The sequence below is a fragment of the Punica granatum genome, chromosome 3 (genome assembly GCF_007655135.1).
Source record: "Punica granatum isolate Tunisia-2019 chromosome 3, ASM765513v2, whole genome shotgun sequence".
NCBI classification, from domain to species: domain Eukaryota; kingdom Viridiplantae; phylum Streptophyta; class Magnoliopsida; order Myrtales; family Lythraceae; genus Punica; species Punica granatum.
The window spans coordinates 1,763,537-1,774,691 of record NC_045129.1 but is presented as its reverse complement, the minus strand read 5'-3'; the positions used below and the strand labels follow the sequence as shown (position 1 = coordinate 1,774,691).

The following is an 11,155-nucleotide window of genomic DNA, read 5'->3' as shown; positions in this document are numbered from 1 at the left end:
TTTTATCATATATAACATGTTTCATTACATATTGATTAGTTTAAGTGAACAAAATGAACAAATATATATTACCAATTGATCATCAAAATCAATTAATAAAACTTTAATTTAAATTAAAAGCAATTACTGTACCCAAACTAAAAAAAAAAAGAAATTAGTTGATGTACATATAAAATTCTATTTATAAAAAATTTCAAAAACAATATTAACAATGAATCATACCTCTTAATTCTTATACCATCATTTATTTTTGCTTTCTATCATGTGCATTCTATTACATGAAATAAAATCTCGCTGGATGATAGTGCTCAGAAACTTGCTTTGTTTGTTTATGGAGTTAAATTATAATCCACTTTACTTTTCTCTCAATTCAACAACACATTCATTACTATTTTATCTTCTTCTTCAATTTTTAATAATAAATTTCCCCACTCCACTCTATTCTTCCATCAATTCAACAACATGACCATGACTTTTTTATCTTTTCTCTTATTTAATAATAAATTCCTATACATATTTTTTTCCAACTATCATTACAACATTATTTAAATATATACATTAATATTTGAAATAGAGTGGAGTTAAACTCCACTCCATTACCAAAAATTTTATATCTACAAATATTTAAAATGGTATAACTTCACATAACTCGAGAATCGACATAATTTATCATTGTAAAGTGTGGAAGACTCACTATCTTATCAATTACATTATCAAAGTCCTACGAAGAAGATTTGAACTTGTATAATGGAAGTATTAAGAAATATAAATGTGTAGTTTTAACAAATAGAATATATATTATGAAAACATAACACATTTGGTGCTATTAGTTACGGAAATATTCAATAAAGCACAATTATCTAATATTTAAACTAAATAAATATTTTTCAGTTTTTGATATTTTATAAAATTCTTAGTAGAGAAGATTATTTATGGATTATTAACAAGTTTCAAATTTATGACTTTTACATATTTTTTTCACAATATATCATTTAACTTTAATAAAATTTTAATTCTTAATTTTACATAAGTATTTTCTAATGAAATATTTGCATAATATATTTTGAATTTTTACGGTTTTCATGATTATATCAAAAGCATGTTTTGAATTATCCAATTTTCAAATAAAATAATTTTTCCTATGTTTTCAAAATTTTCAAATATATATTTCTTATTATTTCATGCAATCCTCAAGCTCCATGCCTAATATTCAATATGAGGTAGGCAATAGCAATTTAAAAGGAAATATATTATAAATCTCTGATTTTTCATGCTAATTTTTATACACACCTATATATATAAAGTATGAAAAATTGCATTATTAAAATTTATATACTTATTGTTGGACTTTTGAATAAATTATGCATCAAAACAAATGATGAGACAAAAATCCAATTATATTTTCATTGTATGTAAAATGAGAGGGAAAGTATCATAAAATAAAAAATAAGGCAATATATTAATTAATAATACAAGGCCTTGGCATTTGGCAAAGAGCAAGGACAAAATCAAGATAATTGGGATAGAAAAGAGTGAAATTTATTAAAATGATAAAAAAAATCTATCCATATACTCATAATTCTAACTTTTTGAAAAAAATAGAAACAAGCTCAAATCTAATGAATAATGAATAATTATAATTAATCATCTTTATGTGTAAAGTGGGTGTTACTGTATTTTATCTTAATTTTTATTTTGAGATCTTTGTTGCATAAAATATATAAAAATATAGTAATTAAAAATTTAAAAAATGACTCAATACATAGATACGATTACAAAATGCAATTACAAAATCTTGCTTCGCCAACTCAAATCTACATTGGTAAAGAAATACCAAGAAGAGTTTGCCAATTCAAATCAAGGCTCAGTTGTTTTTCCTTCATTAAACTCCATGAAAACTTTTATTTACATGTATTCATTAAAAAAGGAAAAACAAAAAACTCATCTTTGTACTTATAAAAAAAATAAACATCGTCTCTCTTCCCTCCATTGTAGCCATTCTCTTTAAAGAAAATTATTGTCTATGTCCTTTCTCTCCCTCTCTCCTTCCTCCTCTCTTCTCTACAAACTCCAACCAAACCCATGGCTCTTGGCTAGGTTACAATTCTCTCTCTCTCCCTCTCTTTCTTCCATTGGAGAGATTGAGAAGAAGGGGTTGACGCTCACCGGTGGATAAACTTCAACTAAACTTATCCTAAAAAACTAAAATAAAGGAAAAAAATTGAATTACTTAAATTGTGCAATTATGATATAAATCTAAAATAAGCATGGTGATAAATAGATTTTTTCTTACTTGTCCCCTTCATTCACCTATATTCAATGGCAATTAGAAATTCAAGATCAAGCGCGTGAAATAAGAATGATATTTCTTTGTCTATTGAGATTAAATAAGGATTATAATAGTTGAACGGCCCAAGAAAAATAAAATAGTATCAAGAGTATGTAGAAAAATTAAAGTGAGGGAGACAAGAGAGGATCAAATAATCTTGAAACATCAGAAGAAACAATGATATTGCTGGAATAAAAAGTATGACTCATGAACAAGGGTTAAACAAAATACCACACATAGATATTCTTTATTGATGACATGTTAAAAACCTACAAAATAGAATAAAATGTATATTTATTAAGAGAGATTACATACCTTTATTGTGCTATAGGAACATGATCACTGAGATTTTCGAGCAACAAGACCAAGAATTTTTAGAGACTTTTCATTGAATTATTAAAGAGAAGAATTTCATATGGAAATGGGGGAAGTTTGAATGGTTACTCATATGCCTCTTGAAAAACCGGAAAGTATATATAGTAGCAGTAAATACACATTTTCAAATAGTCATGTCCATTTAGATCACAATAACATCATTTCATCGGAAAATCAAATTTTTTGAAATATGAAATATGAAATATGAAATTATATATTTCTTTTATTATGTCATTTATGATGATTAATTATACTTGAACTTATTTAATCGTTAGATTTGATTTTCCAATTACATTATAGTTTTCTTTTAATAATTTTTTGTTTATGCTAAAAAATATTTTTCAAATAAAATAAAAAAGTGACATGTGAATTTTATTTCATCGTGAGGGGTGCAAGGGCATCTTAAGAAATTACTTTCTCTTGCATTTCTTGAGTTAAGAAAAATCAGTCAATAGCCAAAAGGTATGGAGATTTAAAAAGTTGGGATTTATTATGTTAATTATATACAAGAGTAAATTGTAATATCATTATGTTAAGTGAAGGTAAAAAGGGAAGAAAATTTGAAGAAACACTATAGGAAGGATCATACTTTTCTATATAATATAGATATAGATAAAATATAGATTTATATAACCATATTCGAGGTCTCAATAGTGTTTATTCGAAATGTGTTTGTTAGTGTGAAAAAGCATATAAGTGTAATGTGTCTCTTGAATAGTTACTTTCACTTATATTTTTTGAGTGAAATGACACTAAACAAAAGGTATGATAATTATAAGAGTTAGTTATGAAAGGGATAGAATTGTAGTATCATTATAAAATTGAGGGCAAAATGAAAAGAAAATTTAGCGAAACTCCCCGTACTTTTATGTACAGTATAAATATAGATGTGTACGTTACTCATATATCAAGTTCGAATTCATTATTTATAAAGTACTCATCCATTTGGGTAAAGGATATTAGGCTTTTAGCAGCTTCTTGATGAGTTCGTTAGTGTGGGATTGATTCTGTGTCTTAATACGCCTCTTTGTTTGGGACTTGGTAGTTTAAAGAAAGGAATGACAATTATTCATTTCGTTTTAGAAGGAAGTTCGTATGCTACGTGGGTTCTTACAGATATAAAAGGTTTTCCTGTAGTGACGTTGGCGCCATAATTACACAGGTTTTCCTGTAGTGACGTTGTCGCCATAATTACACTTGAGGTCAAGAGGTTATGAGTCGGTTTCTATCAATAGGACTTCTAGCACGTGTCTTTCCTCGATCTATCCCATTGTCTTCCAGTAGGACAAGGTTGGGTGTGTGAATCAATTGATATAATAATTACTTTTCCAGTTTTAATTTCGAAATTCTACACCCCTATAGTTTTTTTTTTTTCTTTCGATTCGTAAGCTTTGCTCTTTATTAGAAAATAAATCGAACAAAATACTGTGTAAGGGCCCTGAAAAATATTATGGGCAAAAACAAGCTGAAAAACAAAATAGGCGCGCAGGCCCAACAGGCACGCAGGCCCAGTCAGGCATAAAGGCCTCAAAGAATTCCTAAGGCCCAAGAAACAGTAAACATCTCACGGAGAGCCTAGCCCCAAAACACCTCAAAATTCAAAGTGTTGATTCCCCAGCTATCTCTCTTCTGCTATCAGCATAGTTCCTCTTCTGAACTAGTGCAGGTATGTCCATAGCTCTGCCTCTAACAGACTGCTTGATACACGCCGGAGTTCTTTGGACAAATATCGGAGAAAATTCTCTCATTCCTTGCTCTCCAGATAATAATGAATGAGGGCATGCCATCCCAGCCTTGCAACAGCTGCTGCAATTTTCTTCCACTTATACTGACTCACAGCCCAAGCAAGCTCAATAACCCAATCTGTACAGCTTCTATTTTCTCCATTCATCTGCAATATACAATTCCAAACCTCAACCGACAAAGAACATTGCAAAAAGAGATGGTCTTTCGTGTCATCAGCACCACCACGCAGAGCACAAAGTAGTATTAATACCCGTCCGCCACTTGGAGACTCTGCTGAGAGTATGTAACCTATCCTTTATGGCCAACCAAGAGATAGAAGCAATGTCTTGGAATAGAAGGAGAGGACCACAATAATTTGTATCATGCTATATAGGTTCTTTTATTACAGATGTGATCCCATGTACTAGCAACAATGTAGCTCCCTTTAGGATGAGCAGCCAAAATGATCCTGTCCTCTCTATCACTGGAGATGGCAATATTTTAGCTTCATCCTGAATAGCTATCATTGTAGCAATGCTTCTACTTCTCCACTTCCATTTAATATTTTCAATAACCTAAGAAACTCGAGAACAAGCATTCAAACCAGAACTCCTCACCCCCCTTCCTTGAACATACATCCACAGAGGGCTAAAAGGGTGCCAATTGTCATACCATAGCCAGGTTTTCCTCCCATCCCCAATAACATGCCCCACCAAAAGGTATGCATACTCCCTCAGTCCCAAGATCTTCCTACAAGCATATGAAGAACTGCTAGGAATCTTTAAAGCCCGAAAATTCCTTTCATATAAATTTTATGTAATATTGATTGCAAAATATTTCATTTAATCTTATATATTCCGCATGTGAATGCTTTCGCATCATCAATCAGCTATTTAATAGATAATTCTTATTAAAACTATGTATTATCCATTACTATATATTATAATATATATTATCATCTATAATTACTCTAGCATTTATAAATTCAATTTACAAAATATTTAACTAAAATAATGAGAATGCGTACCTTCGGTCAGTCATGGCAAGCCAAGAAGCCGTTGGAGTTAGTCCACTCCGATCTTTGTGGACCACTCGGTTAACCATCGAATCGAGGTTACAAGTATTTTGTTACTTTTATTGATGATTATGGCCGTAAAACATGGGTTTGCTTCGTGAAGCATAAATCCGATACTCTGGAGGCTTTCAAGGAGTTCAAGGCCTATGTGGAGAAAAAGAGTGGGCACCAAATTTGTATTCTTTGAACCAATCGAGGTACGGAGTATTTGGTGGGAGATAATTTCTTCAAGAGAAGTGGCATCAAACATCAGCTTACAGCGAGGTATACACCTCAACAAAATGGAGTGGCAGAAAAGAAGAAACGCATCATTATTCATATGGTTCGTACTATGTTGCGTGCGAAACATTTGCTCAAGCATTTTTGGGCTAAAGTTGTTGCTTGTGCCATGTATTTGTTGAACAGGTGTCCAGCGAAAAGTCTTGAGCAGCTCAAAACTCCAGTAAAGGTGTGGAGTGGTAAAACACCTTTAGTTAATCATCTCCGTGTGTTTGGTTGTATTGCATATGCCCATGTCCCAGATGAGCTTTGCAAGAAGCTGGGTGATAAGAGCGAGAAGTGCATCTTTCTCGGCTATAACTCGTGACGAAGGGTTACCGGTTGTATAGTTCGGTGACAAAAAAGGTGATTATTAGTCATGATGTCACCTTTGAAGAGGATGCCAAATGGAGTTGGAGTACTAAGGAGAAGAAGCAGTTTCATTTCATCCTGGACGAGGAAGAATATGTCCAGGCCGGTCCAGATGAAGTGTCAGTACCAATGGTGACTCCAGCGACTCCAGTTCGAGCTCCTGTTGGATCGGGTGAATTTTCGGGGCAAGAAGCAGCATTTGTCGAGACAAGTTCTATAGCAGATTCACAAGCTGATTCAGCTGAAGCATCTCTAAGTCCGCAACGACAACGGTCCTTACCGACTTGTCTTCAAGATTTTGTCTTGTCGAGAAGTGATGAGCACCTGATGAAGATATTATCTAGATGAAGGGTGGATTCAAGCCATGGATAATGAGATACGTGCAATTAAGAAGAATGACATGTGGGAGCTGACGCGTCTTCCAGAGGACAAGAAATCCATTGGTGTGAAGTGAGGTTACAAGACGAAATGAAAGCCTAATGGAGAGGTTGATAGGTTGAAAGGACGTCTAGTGGTCAAGCATTACAAATAAAAGCCCTAGATTGACTACTTTGAAGTGTTCGCTTCGGTTGCAAGATTGGACATGATTCGTTTGATCATCGCCTTGGCAGCTAAAAGACGCTGGAAGATACACCAAATGGATGTCAATTCAGCATTCCCCAATTGTGTACTTGATGAGGAGGCATATGTGGATCAACCGAAGGGCTATGTCAAGAAAGAACAAGAAGGCTTGGTGTACAAATTGAGAAAAATCTCTACGTCCTCAAGCAAGCACCGAGGGTATGGTACCCCAGAATTGACTCCTACTTTCTTGCTCATGGTTTTGTTCGTTGTCCTTATGAGCATGCTTTATATGTGAAAGTCAGCACACTGGTGGTGAAATGCTCATTGTCTGCTTATGTGTTGATGATCTGACATTTACTGGGAATTGTCAAGACATGATTGATAACTTCATGGAGGCCATGACTTGCGAGTTTGAGTTGGCAGATATGGGTCTCATGTCTTACTGTCTTGGCCTTGAAGTCACTCAGTCAGAGGAAGGCATTTTCATTTGTCAACGGAAGTATGCCAAGGATATTCTTGAGCGTTTCAAGATGGCTACTTGGAAGACAATTCGAACTCCGATGGGAGGAGGCTGAAGTTGACAAAGGAAGGAAGTGGTGCCGATGTCAATCCCGCATACTTCAAGAGGCTCGCCTGGAGTCTACGATACTTGACTTCTCCTAGACCAGATTTTGTCTATAGTGTTGGGCTGGTGAGCAAGTTTATGGAGTCTCCTATACAATCGCACCTACAAGTGACGAAGAGGATTTTGCCCTATATCAAAGGTACTATGGATGATGGTTTATTTTATTCTTCGTTTAATAATTTTCAGCTTGTGGGTTCACTGATAGTGATTGGGGACTTCCTATTATGATTTCTCTTTGGAGAATTGAGCTTTTTCATGGTCACCGAAGAAGCAGCAGGTGGTGGCTTTGTCCATAGCTGAAGCAGAGTACATAGTCACAGATTATTGTGCTACTCAAGCTGTTTGGCTGCATCAGTTGCTCGTAGAGTTGCACCATGAGCAGATGAAGCTGACTGTGATCAAGTGCGACAATAAGTCAACAATTGCTTTAGCGAAGAATCCAGTGTTTCATGGGAGGAGCAAGCACATCGATATCAAATATCACTTCATTAGATATCTGGTGAAGTCCGGGGAGACTCTGCTTGAGTTTTGCAAGTCTGAAAATCAAGCTGCTGACATGTTCATGAAGTCGTTGAAGGAAGACATTGTTCTTAAGCTCAAGAGTATGATCGCTATGGTAAAGATAAGCTCGGTTTTAGGGAGGCTATTGGGATATGTGTAAACCAACCTTTTGGGTTTTGTATTTAGTCATATTTGTAATGATTAGCTTTTGGGGCTTTATCTAGACTAGGCTCTAGATATTGATTTTTAGTGTTGCTTACTCACTAAGTTTTTTGCTAGGATTTTGAGTATATATACTCATGCAGTTTGTGACCGTGTGTCTACGCCATAAACCAGAAAAGCAGAATAGAGAAAGCCATTTCAGTTATGCAGATTCTCTCTCAGTCTCATCTTTTAGGGACTTTTCTCAGTAATTGTCATGACAACCACCACCGCTATTCCTACAAGTTCTAGCGCACTTTATTGATTTTCTATATTCTATCTATTGTTGGTGTGCTATTATATTCTATCTACTGTTGTCCTTGATTTGGCTATCGGAATATGAGGATGCTAAACTTACTCATCATGCATTTTGGCTTCTATACAGTAAAGTATTTGAAAAGATAAATTAGGATATATTCTTTCTGACTGCTATCCCTGGTGTGCGTGCTGTAACTTATGTGGGCTATAGACGCGGCGTTATAGATCTATGCAATTATATTTACTTGCATATTCAATTCATATCAGTAGTTTCTTTTGTCACTCCCCCATGTAACTTCTCGGAAGTTAGTTCCGCATTTCCTTTGTTACACATTGACACGTCTGGATGTACTAGCAAGCAATATCCAAGTCTGAGGTAATTAAAGCTGCAACCGTGTCAAGGATTTCATCTTTACAGGTTGCCGGTCAGGAGGTTGAAGGTGAACATGGATCATTGATCCATGTTTTCCTGGTTGACCTAGGGAGCGGGGATGTCGTGCAAGATCGTACACCATCGGTCTTAAAGTTGACTGTTCCAGCACAACATGGAGACCTCGATGAAGTAGAAAATGATTAGGCAAGGGAGGACTTCGAAGTAAATGAGACAAATGCACGTCTCCCAGTTATGACTGGTGAATTGCAAGTGGCCCTTAAGAATGGGATGGGAACGTTGGGAGCTGTTATATTTAACTACGAGTCTAGGATCGCAAGAAGTGGGAAGTTTAGGCTTGGAGTCAAAACTGATACGAGGGACAATGAAGGGGTTCATATTCTCGAGGGCATATCAAACGAATTCATAGTGGAGTGGAGTATGTCGAGGGTAAGTTGCTTGGAACCAGCTGCTTTATCACATCTTGTAATGGTAGAACTTTGTCAAATTGCTAGCTTAGAAGCAAAGAGTACACCGAATAAACAGTTTCCGTCTTCAGTTATGATTCAGTGTTTCGTTAAAAAAGTCATCAAAATCTGGTTAACCAATTAGATACAATATTATCTTCCGTTGATTTTATCTATGCAATGACAGAAAAAAGAAGACACGACGATGGCGCTGCCGACCTGACAGGCCTTCCAGAAGATCTGTCGCCAGAAAGTGATATGGACGAATTGTCAGCCCGAAGGAGTCCTAGGCAGAACTTTGTCGATAGTGAGGCAGAACTCGTTGATCAGTTTTTACAGTCAACGTCCAATGCTGAAGTCGAATAATATAAGCATGAGCAGAAGGACAGAGTCAAATCGAGGCAGGCAACCCTGAGATGGCTTAAAGCTGAAAACCATTTTACAGTGGGCCATCCTAAGGTGAATCGTCGTGAGGAAGAGAGCACAAAGAATGGCCGCACGGAGCCAAGCGCAGAAGCGATTGAAGGTAATATTCATCCCTTCAATGCCAAAAAAGCATATATGAGATTTTACTAAAATAGGCATCTGATCAGCGTCCGGCACACATTTGTTGAGATATATGTAATTATCTTTTTGTTCAAGTGTGCGGAATACATTTGGGTGGCTCACCGGATTATGAATTGATGTGTAGGTGTGAATTGGACTGCCAAAGAACACGGACTTTTCCTATTAGGTCTGCAGGAGCTCGGGAAGAATGATTGGGAATGTATCTGCAAGAAGTATGTCTTTATCTAAGACGCCTGCTCAAGTGGCAACCCATGCTTAGAAGTACTTCCAGTAGAATTTGAGAACTGAGATCGAAAACGAGGTCAGTTATTTATTTTGTTGGAATCGATAGTTCGTTGAGATCGATTTGTAAGGATCGAAAGGAATCTAACTCATAATAATCTCGACGAAACAATTGAAATGAGATGAGGGAAGAGAAGCTTGCATACTCGTGTACGTGGTTCGGGCCGGCAGTGTCCTAGCCGTACGTCCACGGGCAAAGGAGGCTTTGCCGGTTCTTCTTTTACTATGGGCAATAAAGTCGTGGAGTATTTCCCAAAGCTCCGATTACAATGTTCTCTCTGGATAATCTCTCATTCATTATCACCCCTTACGTAATCTTATATGGAAAATAAATCCCATACATGAAAGAAATCAACTAAGCAAGGAAATAATAAACTAGCCAAACCTGTTGTGATTATGCTAGATCTCACCCAGGGATTATGCTGCTTCCTGTCATCAACTGCGCGGCTTATCACAATCGGCTATCTGTTACTTCTGTTTAGCCTATTCAAACTGCAATAGGCTGTCTGCTGTACTGCAATTCCGCAGCCTAGGTCTTTCATGTTGCCTTCAAGTCTTTGGGTGAGAATTCAAGCCGCGCTCAACATATTTTCCCTACACATATTCGTATATATAGCACGTTTATTGTTGGCTGTTTTGTCTCTGTAAATCCATGCCATGGCAGTGGATGTGTTTGCCTTTGAAGTTTTCCAGCTGTTGAGATGATTTTGTTAACACGATGTTCTTGTATACATACATCCACAAGGATGATGACGAGATGATCCCGGGACAATCCGAACCAAAGAAATCTACAAGAATGCATCAAATCAAACATTATACTTTTTTCCTGGAGGGAGCTGGCTGGAACTCGACTTAAGGCATTACTCAAGATGCTTGATAAGTCGAGTGAGGAACCCAAGCAAATAGAGGCTCATCAGGTAGTGCCGATAACGGGTAATTTGTCGACTAACAGTGCATATTTATTTCAACTATCAATTTCAGAAATAGGAAGCCAAACAAGTGAGTGAGACCTAGTTCCGAAAGAGCAAACCAACAAATGAAAACTTGTTTCGATTAAGATCAACAGAAGCTATAACAGTCCGGATCTCGAAGAGCTCGGAGATGCAAGCGCACGACACTCCCATGACACCAAGGTGTGGATGAAAACATGTGTCGATGGAGCACCATGAGTCGAGAGACTTTGATA

At 36.2% G+C, this 11,155-nt stretch overlaps 1 long non-coding RNA gene across 1 annotated transcript; it reads left to right on the top strand.

The window, feature by feature from the left end:
- Positions 1-8,162: 8,162 nt before the first annotated feature.
- On the top strand, positions 8,163-10,243 carry LOC116199984. Its single transcript, XR_004155640.1, has 3 exons — positions 8,163-9,103; positions 9,308-9,646; positions 9,812-10,243. It is a non-coding gene; the product is annotated as an uncharacterized LOC116199984 (long non-coding RNA).
- Positions 10,244-11,155: the final 912 nt, after the last annotated feature.